At 42.8% G+C, this 13395-nt stretch overlaps 1 protein-coding gene and 1 long non-coding RNA gene across 2 annotated transcripts in view; one reads left to right on the forward strand and one right to left on the reverse strand.

Annotated features, from left to right (window-relative positions):
• LOC140396913 (histone-lysine N-methyltransferase NSD3-like) overlaps positions 1 to 13395 on the reverse strand; it is a 579137-nt gene that overhangs the window by 59456 nt on the left and 506286 nt on the right.
• Positions 719 to 7078, forward strand: LOC140396917 (uncharacterized). The gene is made up of 3 exons (XR_011936649.1): positions 719 to 864; positions 2698 to 2844; positions 6745 to 7078. It is a non-coding gene; the product is annotated as an uncharacterized lncRNA (long non-coding RNA).

Consider the following 13395-nt stretch of genomic DNA (forward strand, 5'->3'; position numbering starts at 1 on the left):
CCATACTAAAACAATTGCCTCTTAATTGGAAAAAAATAATTGGGTATCCTAAAAAAATGTTTTAAAAGGTGCAAGGGGGCTTGGCACACCTTTCAATAATTGCACACAAAACCAGACAGACAGATGTCACCGGTTCCAAATAATGTTGTGACAACCAGTGGTTCTCGGAGGTGCTATCAAAGGCAGTTTTTATTTTGTTTGCTTGGAATTGCACAAAACTGGGCATGCCTCAACTGTTATCACACCTGTCTCCCATTGAAAACATTATGGGATCCAAGGCCCATCCCTTGGACCCATAATCCAATTAAACATTTGAATCATCTGCCGAAGGACTGCAGCATTATCTTTCATATCAAACACAAAACCAACTTTTTATTCAAGCCAACAAAGAATTACAACATACTTCCTTCAACTAACACTCAACAAAAGATCAACAGGTTGGTGATCTTCCTCCTGACTCTACGTGAATTGGCTGCGGTGTGTCTGCACACGTCACAAGTGATCGGAGTTGAAAAATAATTCATTGATTCTGAAGCATTTCAGGATGCCCTCACACATCACAACGTACGATGCAAATACAAGTTCATGCTTTCTTACTGGCTCAACTGTCATATATGGAGAACAAAACTATATGAAACTGATAGAATGCAAGTATTAGGAATTATTAGAGCCATTTGAAAATAAACGTTTGAAATGTTGGTTCAATTTACAGCACGTGTCTGAACTGAAGCAAAATCTCCACCATAACTGTGAATACAAGCTTGGCCAGAGTGACCCCACAGTTTTAGGCAGAGTATCGTCCAACTGAAAGAGAAGCTGTCACAGCCAGGTGGCGATCGATGCTATCCTCAAAGAATATCCATGGTACTGGTGTGCAAGAGACTCAAATTCACTCACACAGTTAAATATAAAAGGTCTCCCAGTTAAGACAGGCATCAGGAGAAATGTGTTCTGAGGGCTGCTCGTCTGTGGAATTTTCTTCTCCAGAAAGTGGTGGAGCTGGCTGCATCACTGAGACAAGATTCTTGATTGGGCGGCACGGTGATGCAGTGGATAACACTGCTGCCTCACGGCGCTGAGAACCCGGGTTAGAGCACGGCCACGAGTCACTGTCCACGTGGAGTTTGCACATCCTCCTTGTGTTTTTGTGTGTGTCTCATGCTAAGATGTGCATGCTAGGTGAATTGGTCACGCTAAATTGCCCCATAATTGGAAAAGAAAAATTGGGTACTCGAAATTTTTTAAAAGCCAAGATTCTTGATTGACAAGGGAGTCAAAGATTATGGGCAAGAGAGAGGAAAGTTCAGGTCATAATCAAATCAGCCATGATCTTATCAAGTGGCGGAATAGGCTCAAGGGGCCAAATAGCCTACTCCTAAATCTTGAGTACTTTGGGCAGCACAGTAGCATAGTGGTTAGCACTGTTGCTTCACAGCTCCAGGGGCCCATGTTCGATTCCCAGCTTGGGTCACTGTCTGTGCGGAGTCTGCACGTTCCCCCCCGTATCTGCATGGGTTTCCTCCAGGTGCTCCGGTTTCCTCCCACAGTCCAAAGATGTGCAAGTTAGGTGGATTGGCCACACTATATTGCCCTTAGTGTCCAAAAAGGTGACGTGAGGTTGCTGGGTTACTGGGATAGGGTGGAGGTGTGGGCTTAAGTAGGGTGCTCTTTCCAAGTGCCAGTGCAGACTCGATGGGCCGAATGGCCTCCTTCTGCACTGTAAATTCTATGATTTGCAGCAGAGGTCATTGGATAGCCACTTGAAATAGAAAGCTGTCTGATTTCCAATCTTGAGCCCAGAAGTCGTGAGGCTATTTAAAAAAAATAAATTTAGGAGTACCCAATTCATTTTTTCCAATTAAGGGGCAATTTAGCGTAGCTAATCCACCTAGGTTGCACATTTTTGGGTTGTGGGGGCGAAACACACGCAAACACGGGGAGAATGTGCAAACTCCACATGGACAGTGACCCAGAGCCGGGATCGAACCTGGGACCTCAGCGCCGTGAGGCCACAGTGCTAACCCACTGCACCACCGTGCTGCCCTTGTGAGGCTATTTTTAGCATGCCTGTCAACACTCACAAGCTAAATCTGCCAGGTTGTGCTTGTAAATTTTAAGACTACAGTAGGAGGGACTTCAATTGGACTTTTATTTTTGCTGAAATTTGAAAATGGAGGCACATGCTGGTGTTTCCAAAGCTTTTCTACAAGATTTCACATTCAAGGCCACATTCAATACGTTCTTCAGTCTTACAGTCTTCCCACCACCATGAGCCTGCTGCACTCCAATTGTGGCCTTGACTTCCAAACATGAATCATTTCAGCACTGGCAGCTCGAAATTTCCTCTCTGCCCTTCTTTCCTTAGAAAACCTATCCCTTTGGTCATCTACCCTGATATCTCCTGCTGTCATTCAATGACGAATTTTGTTCATTATCACTCCTGGGATATTTGGTTTTTACATGAAAGCTGCAGTTGTAAAACCACCTACCCACTACCTGACAACTTGCCCTCCCAAGCATGTGCAAGAAACTGTTCCTTGTCATGTTATGTTCTTCTTCAAATTAATATCTAGAACTTATGGAGCTACTTACAAGGTTTTTGCGAAGCAAAGCTGAAATCGCTGTTCTGGGGTGTTAATGCTTCCAAAATACTATTACAGTTACATTGATATAAATGAAATTATCCTTATTTTACAGATCACAGATTAGAAAAGGATAACTTTCAGCTGAAAAAGACCTTCTGACAGAGACTTGGCTTGATTCTTTACCATACTTTGCAGGATATCTGCTGCTCTGCCTACTTGGTCTTGTGATGTTACACAACTTCCCAGTCGAAATGAGGAGGTAAGCAATTTACTCCTTCTGAAGATACTGAGAGACCTCGGCATCCAGAGGTAATTGGGCCTGCACTTTGTTTATTACTGCCTGGCCACCCCCATAGCTGAATAACATTACTAATCAGGATAAGTAAAGCACTCAATAATACACAATAATCTCCTATCGCAGTCTACATTCAATCAGATCTCAATCACTACATACTGGTCAGAAGTCTGGGGAGACCATTCTTGTTTTCTCCACACCAACTGGCAGAGATACAAGAAGGTGACACTAACAGGTGTGAAGACACATCCCACCATATTAAGCATGTTGAGTATTAGTATGTAAACATCACAGGCTGTCCATTTAGAGTCATTCAGGTCGGCAACACAGAAGAGGCCCTTCAGCTCATCCCATCCACGCTGGTCAAAAACAACCACCTAAATATTCAAATCCCATTTTCCAGCACTTGGCCCGTAGGCTTGTATGCTTTGGCACCGCAAATGGATATCTAAATACTTCTTCAATGTTATGAGGGCCTCTGCCTCCACCCCTCTTTCAGGCAGTGAGTTCCAGACTTCCACCACGCTCTGGATGAAAAGGTTTTCCTCTCTAAAACTCCTGCCCCATACCTGAAATCTATGCCCCCGGTTATTGATTCCTCCACCAAAGGGAAAAAGATTCTTCCCATTTACTCGATCTGTGCCCCTCATAATTTTATACATCTCAATCATGTTCTCCCTCAGTTTCCTCTGCTCGAAGGAAAACAACCGCAGTCTATCCAATCTCTATTCATAACTAACACTCTCCAGTCCAGACAACATCCTGGTAAATCTCCTCCGCAACCTTTCCAATACTATCGCATCCCTCCTGTAATATGGATTCCAGAACTGCACACAATCCTCTAGCTGTGGCCTAACCACCGTTTTATCCAGTTCCAGCATAATCTCCCTGCTCTTAAACTCTATGGCAAGTATACCATATGCCTTCTTAATCAGTGTATCTACCTGCCTGGTACCTTAAGGGACCAGTGTACATGCACACCATGTCCCTCTGAGCTAAAGTGCTTCCTAGGGTCACAAGTGCATCACCTCACACTGGATTGAATTCCATTTGCCACTGATCAGCCCATCTGACCAGTCCGCCTATATTCTCCTGTAATCTAAGACTATCCTTCCTCACCATTTGCCATCCCACCAATTATCGTATACTCTGCAAACTTACTGCACAATCCTCCTACATTAATTTCTAAATCATTGATACGTAACACAAAGAGAAAGGGCCATAACACTGATTCCTGCAGGACCCCGTTGGACACAGGTTTCCAGTCAGAAAAACACTCCTCGATTACCACCTACTGCGTCCTGCCACTCAGCCAATCAGGATCCAATTTGCCAAATTTCTTTGGATCCCAGGGGCTCTTACCTTCGGTATCCATCTCCCATGTGGGACCTTCTCAAAAGCCTTGCACGAGTCCAAGTAGACTACGTCAACTTCATTGTCCTCATCTACAAACCTAGCCACCTCTTCGAAAAATTCAAATCAAGTTGGTCAGTCTTAACCTCTTCTTAAAAAGAAAAAGAAGCTGACTGCTCTGGATTAGTCCCTGCCTCTCCAAATGTAGATTAATTGCTTCCCATAGTTTCCTCACCAGAGGTTAGACTGCAGTTTCCTGATTTATCCCTTCCTCGCTTCTTGAATATGGCTATCATTGGCAATCCTCCAGTCTTATAGCACCTCTCCTGTGGCCAGAGAGGAATTGAAAATTATTGCCAGCACCCCTATTTCTTCCCTTGCCTCACTCAACAGCCTGAGATACATTTCATCTGGCCCTGGAGATTTGTCGACTTTTAAGCATGATAGACCATGAATAACCTCCTTTCGGTCTATGCTAATTTTTTTAATTTTAGCACAGTCCTTTTCCCTGATTTCTATACCCACACTAGCCCTTTCACGAGTGAACACCGACTCAAAGTATTCATTTTGAACCCTACCTGCATCCTCCTGTTCGACACACAAATTGCCATCATGGTCCTGCATGGACCCTACTCTTCACCAAGTTTCCTCCGAATGGACATAAACAACTTAGGATTTTTCTTTATTTTACCTGCCAATATCCTTTCATGTCCCCTTTTATGCTCTCCTACTTTCCTTTTTAAGTTCCGTCTTGCACATTCTATACGCCTCTAGGACTTCCATTGTTTTGAGCCCTCAGTGTCTGCCATAAGCCTCCCTTTTTCTCTTTATCCAATGCTGTATATCCCTCAATATCCAAGGTTCACTGGATTTGTAGGTCTCACTATTTTTCTTGATTGAAACATCCTGGCCCTGCACGCTCCCCATTTCCTTCCTGAATGCATCCCAGTGTTCTGTCACAGATTTACCCAAAAATGTCTCCTCCCAGTGTACTCTGGCCAAATCATATCTGATCTTAAAAAATTACCCCCCCCCCCCCCCCCCCTTCTCTGGCCAAATTTATCGGATCTTAAAATCAACCCCCCCACTCACAAGTTGAGAACTTTGATTTCATGCCCAACTTTATCCTTTTCCGTGACATTCTTGAATCTGACAGAGTTATGATCACTGTCTGCAAAATGCAACCCCCACTGATACTTAAACCACTTGCTCAGCTTCATTACCCAAAATTACATTCAGGACCTCTCCCTCTCTTGCAGGACCATCTGCATACTGACTTAAAAGGTTCTCCTGAATGCATTTTAAGAATTTTGCTCCCTCCAAACCTTTTACACTATGACTACCCCAGATAATGTTGGGGAAGTTGAAATCCCGTCACGACCCTAGTATTGTTACACTGATCTGAAATTTGCCCTCATATCTGCTCTTCTATTTTTCTCAGACTGTTGGGGACTCGATAGAACACTTCCAGCAATGTAATTGCTTCTTTTTGGTTTTTAAGTTCTGCCCATATAGCTTCATTTGAAGAGCCTTCTAAAATGCCTCTTCTCTGATTCTGCACTGAGTGCATCTCTCATCACAACAAATGGAGAAAAACTGTCTGCATGCCACAGAGTTACAGTCGACTCTTAATGCCCACTCTCGTGCCAGGCATACATGGAATATCTTGCTCTACAGTTCGGCATGCTCGTGATTTACAGAAGTAACTTTTTCCATTGCCGCCATGAATAATCAAAACATTCAGATGGTATCTCACATGTCAAACAGGAAAACAAACTGTCAAGCCTTTCGTGTGATATTGCACCAGGAGACTGTATAAATGCACCCATCAATTGCAAAATATGTTCAGTGATGAACACTGCTGCCTCACGGCGCCGAGGACCCGGGTTTGATCCCAGGTCCTGTCTGTGTAGAGTTTGCACATTCTTCCAGTGTCTGGGTAGGTCTCACATCCCCACAGATGAGCATGGTAGCTGAATTGGTCATGCCCCTTAATTGGGGGCAAAAAAATAATTGGGTACACTAAAAAAAATATTTTTTTTTAAATTGCAAAATATTTACTCAATAGAAACAGACCATTTGGTTCAACGGCTTCAAGCTACCATTTGTGTTCTCTTACCCTTCTTCATGTCACCCCATCAACAAATCTTTCTACACTTGCCATTGAATACATTTAGCATCCCTTTTTTCTGCTGCCATTATATTAATACAATTACACCAACATCCACCCTTTTCCCTTCCTGATTATATTTTAACCAGAACCATTTCAACCCACTCTTTCAGTCGCCATGTCTCAGTCACTCAGCTCTTGGCAGCTGTTGTATTGCTTCATTTTGGATTTTGTGCATGCTGCTTCAAACAGTGCGTTTAATATAATTTCTAATACTGGTTCCATTTGTTTTCTTTTTTACTATCCTTTTAAAACCTGTTTTATAACTATATTTGTTTCCTTACATTGGCGTGATCCTTGATCTGGTCTTCACTCTCATGTCCTATTTGTTTTGTCTTCAGACATACAGAAACACAACTCAAGCGATACTGAATTTGTGTGTGGATGAGAACATTAGTGGGGAGCACAGATTACGCATCCAATTTGTTACTGTTAGTGGTACAAATATCCTCCAACGGAAGCCTTAAAAAAGAAACTGGGCCACACCCTGGGATTGAATATGGTCACCTCGGAGACACAGATCCAAATGTATTCCAACGCAATGCAGCTGAAGTCTCATTTCTCTGGTAAATTTCAAGGTCCTATGTCAAGAATAATTTTGGAAATGTCCAAATGTACAAGGAAGAGACTCAAAACCACTTCTAATTTCCCAATAAACTTCTCAGGTTGCATTTGGAGCTGTTGCAGTATGTAGAAAATAATGCACCAGTACAGCAAGTAATGGTCTTCTGAAAACAGACACTGTGATATTACTGTGCGCACTGGACAGAACTTCACACTCCATCTAATTGCTATGTGTGATCACCGATCATTTGCTGTTGGCACTGCTTCCTGAATGGTTCTGTTCCATTTCCCAAACCTCAGTGGTCACCTCAATGAAAAGTAACTTCATAAAAATAATTTCTGAAGATTCTAGTTTTAAACCCTCTTTTCATTTCAGCTGCTTTTTCCTGTAGCTGAGACATTTGCTGGGGTACCAGTGACAGCTTGACCAAGTGACAAGTCTTTACATGTGAGATGAGTGGGAATGTCAGCAGTCGACAGTACCATAGAGAATACCAAAACTGATCTTTTCTTGATAGATTGTGCATACACATTGCCATGCATTCACTTACAAAGTGCAGTTACTTTCCAATCTTGCAGCTGATTCTTTTCCCTCTCTATGTTAGTGTTGTTGATTGTCATTCCTTAACTGCTGTTGCCCCAACCTAGATCAGTTAACTCAACTTAGACCAGGAATAAAAAATGGGACCTTGTTAGTGCTTCAACGGGCAGTAGCCTGATTCAAAGCTTGGTTAAAAGGCTTTGAAAATAACTCTAAAAAGCATATAATCCACAAACAAGCCCAATATCTTCCACATAAATCATTATATGTCCAGTCAAAACAGCATCACTGGCAGTCCCTGATTCCATTCATCATGACATTAATTTTCATCACTGATTGGAATTTCTCTCCTGTAACCATTGTTTATTGTATTTATTCAAATTCTTCATTCACATGTCCTTGGGTCGTACGAACATTGATTGGTAAGGACTATTCAGTCCCTACTGGCAGCAGGTTGTGAATCACAGACATGGGCCCATAACTTCCTCGGGAGTGAAAATCAGCGGTGGATTACCACTCCATAGCAACTTCGGGGCTTTGGATTTCAAGCAGAGCTGTCTCACCAGACCATCCTAACTCAAGCCAGATGAAACTGAAAAAGTGCTATTTTTCCTTCTAACTCTGAGTAACTTAAAATTGCTTTGTCAGATGGTTCCCAACACAGCGCAATTGTCCAGGAGAAGTTCGCTCTTCTGGACAATTGCCAAGTAGACCCTTATATACTAATAATAATCTTTATTAATGTCACATGTAGGCTTACATTAACACTATTGTCACAAGTAGGCTTACATTAACACTGCAATGAAGTTACTGTGAAAATCCCCCAGTCGCTACACTGTTTAGCACAGGGCTAAATCGCTAGCTTTCAAAGCAGACCAAGGCAGGCCAGCAGCACGGTTCAATTCCCGTAACAGCCTCCCCGAACAGGCGCCGGAATGTGGCGACTAGGGGCTTTTCACAGTAACTTCATTTGAAGCCTACTTGTGACAATAAGCGATTTTCATTTTCACTATGGCGCCAGTTCAGGTACACTGAGGGAGAACTCAGAATGTCCAATTCGTCTAACAAGCACGTCTTTCAGAACTTGCGGGGAAACCCACGCAGACCCAGGGAGAACATGCAGACTCCGCAAGACAGTGACCCAAGTGGGAATCGAACCTGGGACCCTGGAGCTGTGAAGCAACAGTGCTAACGATTGTGCTACCGTGAAGCCCAGGTGGCATGCAAGGTTCCTGGAGGGATTCTCCAAAAACAATACTTGGGGTGCCTGGAGGTTATGGCCCAAGACACTGTGTTCCAAAAGAGTGACGGCGGGTGAATGTCTTATGAAAACTAAGTTGTGAGTATTTTAATTGCAAATTTAAACCTTCATTGCCCATTATTTGGAAATCTGCACAAGACTGCACTCGGTATCAAAACTGAATTGTAAACCACTATATGCCAGTCTGAAAACTTTTATTTTAAGCAAGAGAAAGGTCTTTGTTGAAAAGATTAAGTGTGCAAGATTTTGTGTTACATTTTTCAACAAAAGCGTTATTTTAGCCCATCCTCTTGAGAATTTTGGTTGCTCAGTACAGGATGGCAGCAGCTTGTCAGGTAGCTGCAAACCATTAAGTAAGTGGCATGAAAACCCACAAGAGCAAAGCTCCAAAATTTTAGCAACGCTAGCAGACACTCTTACATGTTTCTTAAAAATGGTCTGAAGAGTATTTTATCCTATGCATTTTTTTTAGAAAGCTTCCAAAAACAACAACTTTCCAACAGAATCGCATATATTGCAGGTGCACAATTCAGTGAAGACAATTCAAATGGGGGCTTCTGGAAAACCAACATCCTTTTTACCTTCTCCCCAGTATCAATGAGGAATATTTCTTACCCATTACCCAGCACAGTATCACACATTCACGGCACAACACATCACATACAAATGCTTCCTCAATTTTTTGATAGTTAAATGTCCTTTCACATATGGCATTGAATTAGACAGATGAAATAATGGTGATCCAAGATGACGAAGTTCACTGAAATCAGTGCCACAATTGGCCTCACCAAGCCAAAATTTGGCAGAAGAAATTGGCAGTGTTGAAGAAGACTTTTAAAAATAGTTTGGCGGGCGGCACAGTGGCACGATGGTTAGCACTGCTACTTCATGATGCTCAGTTCCTGGGTTCGATCCCTGCCCCTGATCGCTGCCCTTGCGGAGTTTGCAAATTCTCCCCGTGTCCATGTGGATCTCACCCCCACAACCCAAAAATATGCAGGGTAGGTGAATTGGCCACGCAAAATTGCTCCGTAATTGGAAAAAAAATTGAGTACTCTAAATTTATAAAAAGGGAAAAAAGAGAGGACGGCACAGTGGTTAGCACTGCTGCCTCATGGCACTGAGGATCTGGGTCTGATCCCGGCCCTGGGTCAGTGTCCGTGTGGAGTTGATTGGAAAACAAATAATTGGGTTGTCTAAATTTTTTTTTAAGTCTCCATTTCCACAATTCTAATTGGTCCCTTTTGATGTTTGCCATTCACCATTTTGCAAAATATTTCCTTTGCCCACTCACATTCCAAAGTAATATTTTATCCAACCACACTCGAGCAGAAAGATATCCTATAGGATATAGCCAACATTCCAATCTATCTCCCACAATCAGACTGAACGGGAAGTGTTTAATAAAGGCTTGTGAATTCTGTAATGGATGGATTATCATATATTCCTCAGAACTAAATACAGATTAGCAAGAAAGTCTCCGGCACCATTGACAGCAATGTGGACTTCCAAAAATCTCAAACTACAAAGAAGGAATTTGAACTGGACTCTCCCTGAAGCTACAAGAATAGTCTGCATGTTCCACTGGGATGTGTTTCCTCAACATCTGTCCCTGCCAGATAGGCAATTCAACATCCAACTCCTCCTCAATCAACATGCAAAAAAGACAACAGATGTTTTCGCAAAGAAAATAAAATTTGTGTACGAGTAATCATTTTACATCATTACATGTTGAACTGTGGATGGGTTGCTACAAGCTCTGGAAAGTCGTCACTACATGCGCAACAGCAATACATTTGCAGTCCATATGTTTTTGCACTGATGCACAGCTAAGAGCCACAACAGAACAGAATTCACCACAGAAAAAAGTGTGGCTTATTACATTTGAAGACAGAGCCACAGCAATGAATGTTAAAATAAACAGACCACATTCCAAAATTTAGTTTCAGATACTGCAATTTGAAAAAGGGACCCAGGGAACAAAGGCTGGTGCTGACTGCGTGCCAAGTTCCTCCGATATCCACTTTGTTCCTTTCCAGTTTCCATTAATATGATTATTGAAATAGTAGGTTTCATCAATTAGCCTTTCAGATATTTCTATAGACATAGCCCAGACCAGGAGTAGTGGAATTTAACAGTGTATTCACATCACAGTACGTGTCAAGCAAAAGCCCAAACTGACTCAGCAACAAAGTGAAACAAGACTTCCGTCTGAGGTGAGTCACGCTTCACTATTAGATCAGGCCCCAAACTCAGAGCTAAGCTGCAATTTCACCAAAACTGCAGTGAGAATTTAAAACACTTCAACACCCACACTACGCTAGTTTGCAGCAGGCAAAGAAAGGCATGCATGACCTCACCGTCATGATCTCTTCCAAAAAGCATGCTTTAGATAGCGTTTGTGAGACTAATGAAGTGAACGCAGGATGTAAGCCAGTTCCAAAGGAGGACAGTTCCAAAGGAGGACTGTCACCTTGGCCAACTCCTTGGGATTAGAATGAAAAGGCTCGGGAGCAGGTTTCAAGCCTTGAGAAAGTACATGAGGCGAAAATAAAGAAATAAAAATCTATCCAGTATGAATTACAGGGTCCAGAGAACGGTGGAGCTGCTCCTCCAAAGCACTATTTGCTCATAACATAAGAAACTCGATGTTCATCGGCCCAACACTCAGCAAAGGTTGCTATGATTGGTACATTCAGTGGGCATCTCAAATGTCCTTTTGAAGTATATTTATGATGCGAACATGTTCAATGATTCTATCTTGGTACTATTTTTCCAGAGATATTATTCAATGAACAAATATACTTTTCACTGGTGGTGGAGTGGTTAGCACTGCTGCCTATGGCACTGAAGACCCGGGTTTGATCATGGCCCCGGGCCACTGTCTGTGTGGAGTTTGCACATTCTCCCTGTGTCTGCGTGGGTTTCGCCCCCACAACCCAGAAAGATGTGCAGGTTACACCTAACCACGCTAAATTGCCCTTTAATTGGAAAAAATAAATTGGGTTCTCTAAATTTATTTTAAAAAACAAATATACTTCTCATTAAAACTCATCAATCATTTGGGTTCATTTATTGCTTTGTCAAAATAGGATAAACTAATTTGCACACAAGTCTACATTCACGTGCTCAAAAATAAACAGGTTAACAGACAATGACCCCTTCGTGCTTTGGCATTACTGATGTATTCGGACAATATTTTTGAGCACTAATGTGCAGGTTCAGAGTACAAATGCTCAACGCCCTGCCCCTTCAGCCAGAGCCTACCAACCCCATCTTTTACTTGACTGCAGGTGAAGTGACAAATACAAAAGATACAAAAGTTTGAACACTAACTCGTATCTCCAGGCTGTTGTCCAATTGGGGCATTGGCTGTGGTCTGGAAACAACAATGACTTACATTTATATAATGCCTGTCAGGTAGTAACACACCACGAGGAACATCAGCTGACAAAATCTGACACTTAGACAAGGAAGGAAATATTGAGAAAGATGACCAGAAAGCTTGCTCAAAGAGTTTGTTTTCAAGGAGTGCCCTAAAGGATAAGAGAGAGGTGGAGAAACAGAGAGGAATTTCTGTGTTGGAGTGACTGAAGAATAAGGCATGCTGCCAACAATCAGACAGATATCGGGGGACACACAAGATCTATGGTTGTAAGCACAGAGTTCTCAGTGGGTTACATGCCTGAATGAGGTTCCAGAGGTAGAGATGGTACAATAATAAAGAAATTTGACAACAGGACAAAAATGTTTTTTTTCAATTCACAGCATCGCTGGACCAGGTACCAGTGTATGTCAGCGAGCAGAGGTATGATGGGCAAGTGAGCATTCGCATAGATTTGACTCTGAACAACACAATTTGGGATGAGCTAATGTTAATGGAGGGTGGAAGATGGGAGGTTGGCAAAGACAGCACTGGAATAGTCTAGATGTGGGATGACAAACACCTGGACGGGAAGTTTCAGCACGGTGGCACAGTGGTTCGCACTTCTGCCTCACAGTACCAGGGACCCGGCTTCAATTCTGACTTTGGGTGACTATGTGGAGTCTGCACATTCTCCCTGTGGGTACGTGTGTTGTATGTGAGTATATGGAAATTGCTCCTCAACCAGGACTGGATGTTAGTCAAGCAGTCTGAAAACATAGAAGCAGCAGAGGTGGTGGCAAGGTAGAACTGGGTCTCGTCAGTATACTTGTTGAGATAGTAGTGTGAGGAGTGCCAGCATGTGGATGAGAATCATAGAATTTCATAGAATTTACAGTGCAGAAGGAGGCCATTCAGCCCATCGTGTCTGCACTGGCTCTTGGAAAGAGCACCCTACCCAAGGTCAACACCTCCACCTTATCCCCATAACCCAGTAACCCCACCCAACACGAAGGGCAATTTATCATGGCCAATCCACCTAACCTGCACATCTTTGGACTGTGGGAGGAAACCGGAGCACCCGGAGGAAACCCACGCACACACGGGAGGATGTGCAGACTCTGCACAGACAGAAATGGGAGAGGGGCAAGAATAAGTCCATCTGGGACTCAACGGATAACAGTGCTGGGTCAAGAAGTGAAGCTATTGAACAGATACTTTGACATTGATCCAGTATAGAGCCAGGTGAGAACAGTCCCACT

This window comes from Scyliorhinus torazame, chromosome 20 (assembly GCF_047496885.1).
Source record: "Scyliorhinus torazame isolate Kashiwa2021f chromosome 20, sScyTor2.1, whole genome shotgun sequence".
Classification (NCBI taxonomy): domain Eukaryota; kingdom Metazoa; phylum Chordata; class Chondrichthyes; order Carcharhiniformes; family Scyliorhinidae; genus Scyliorhinus; species Scyliorhinus torazame.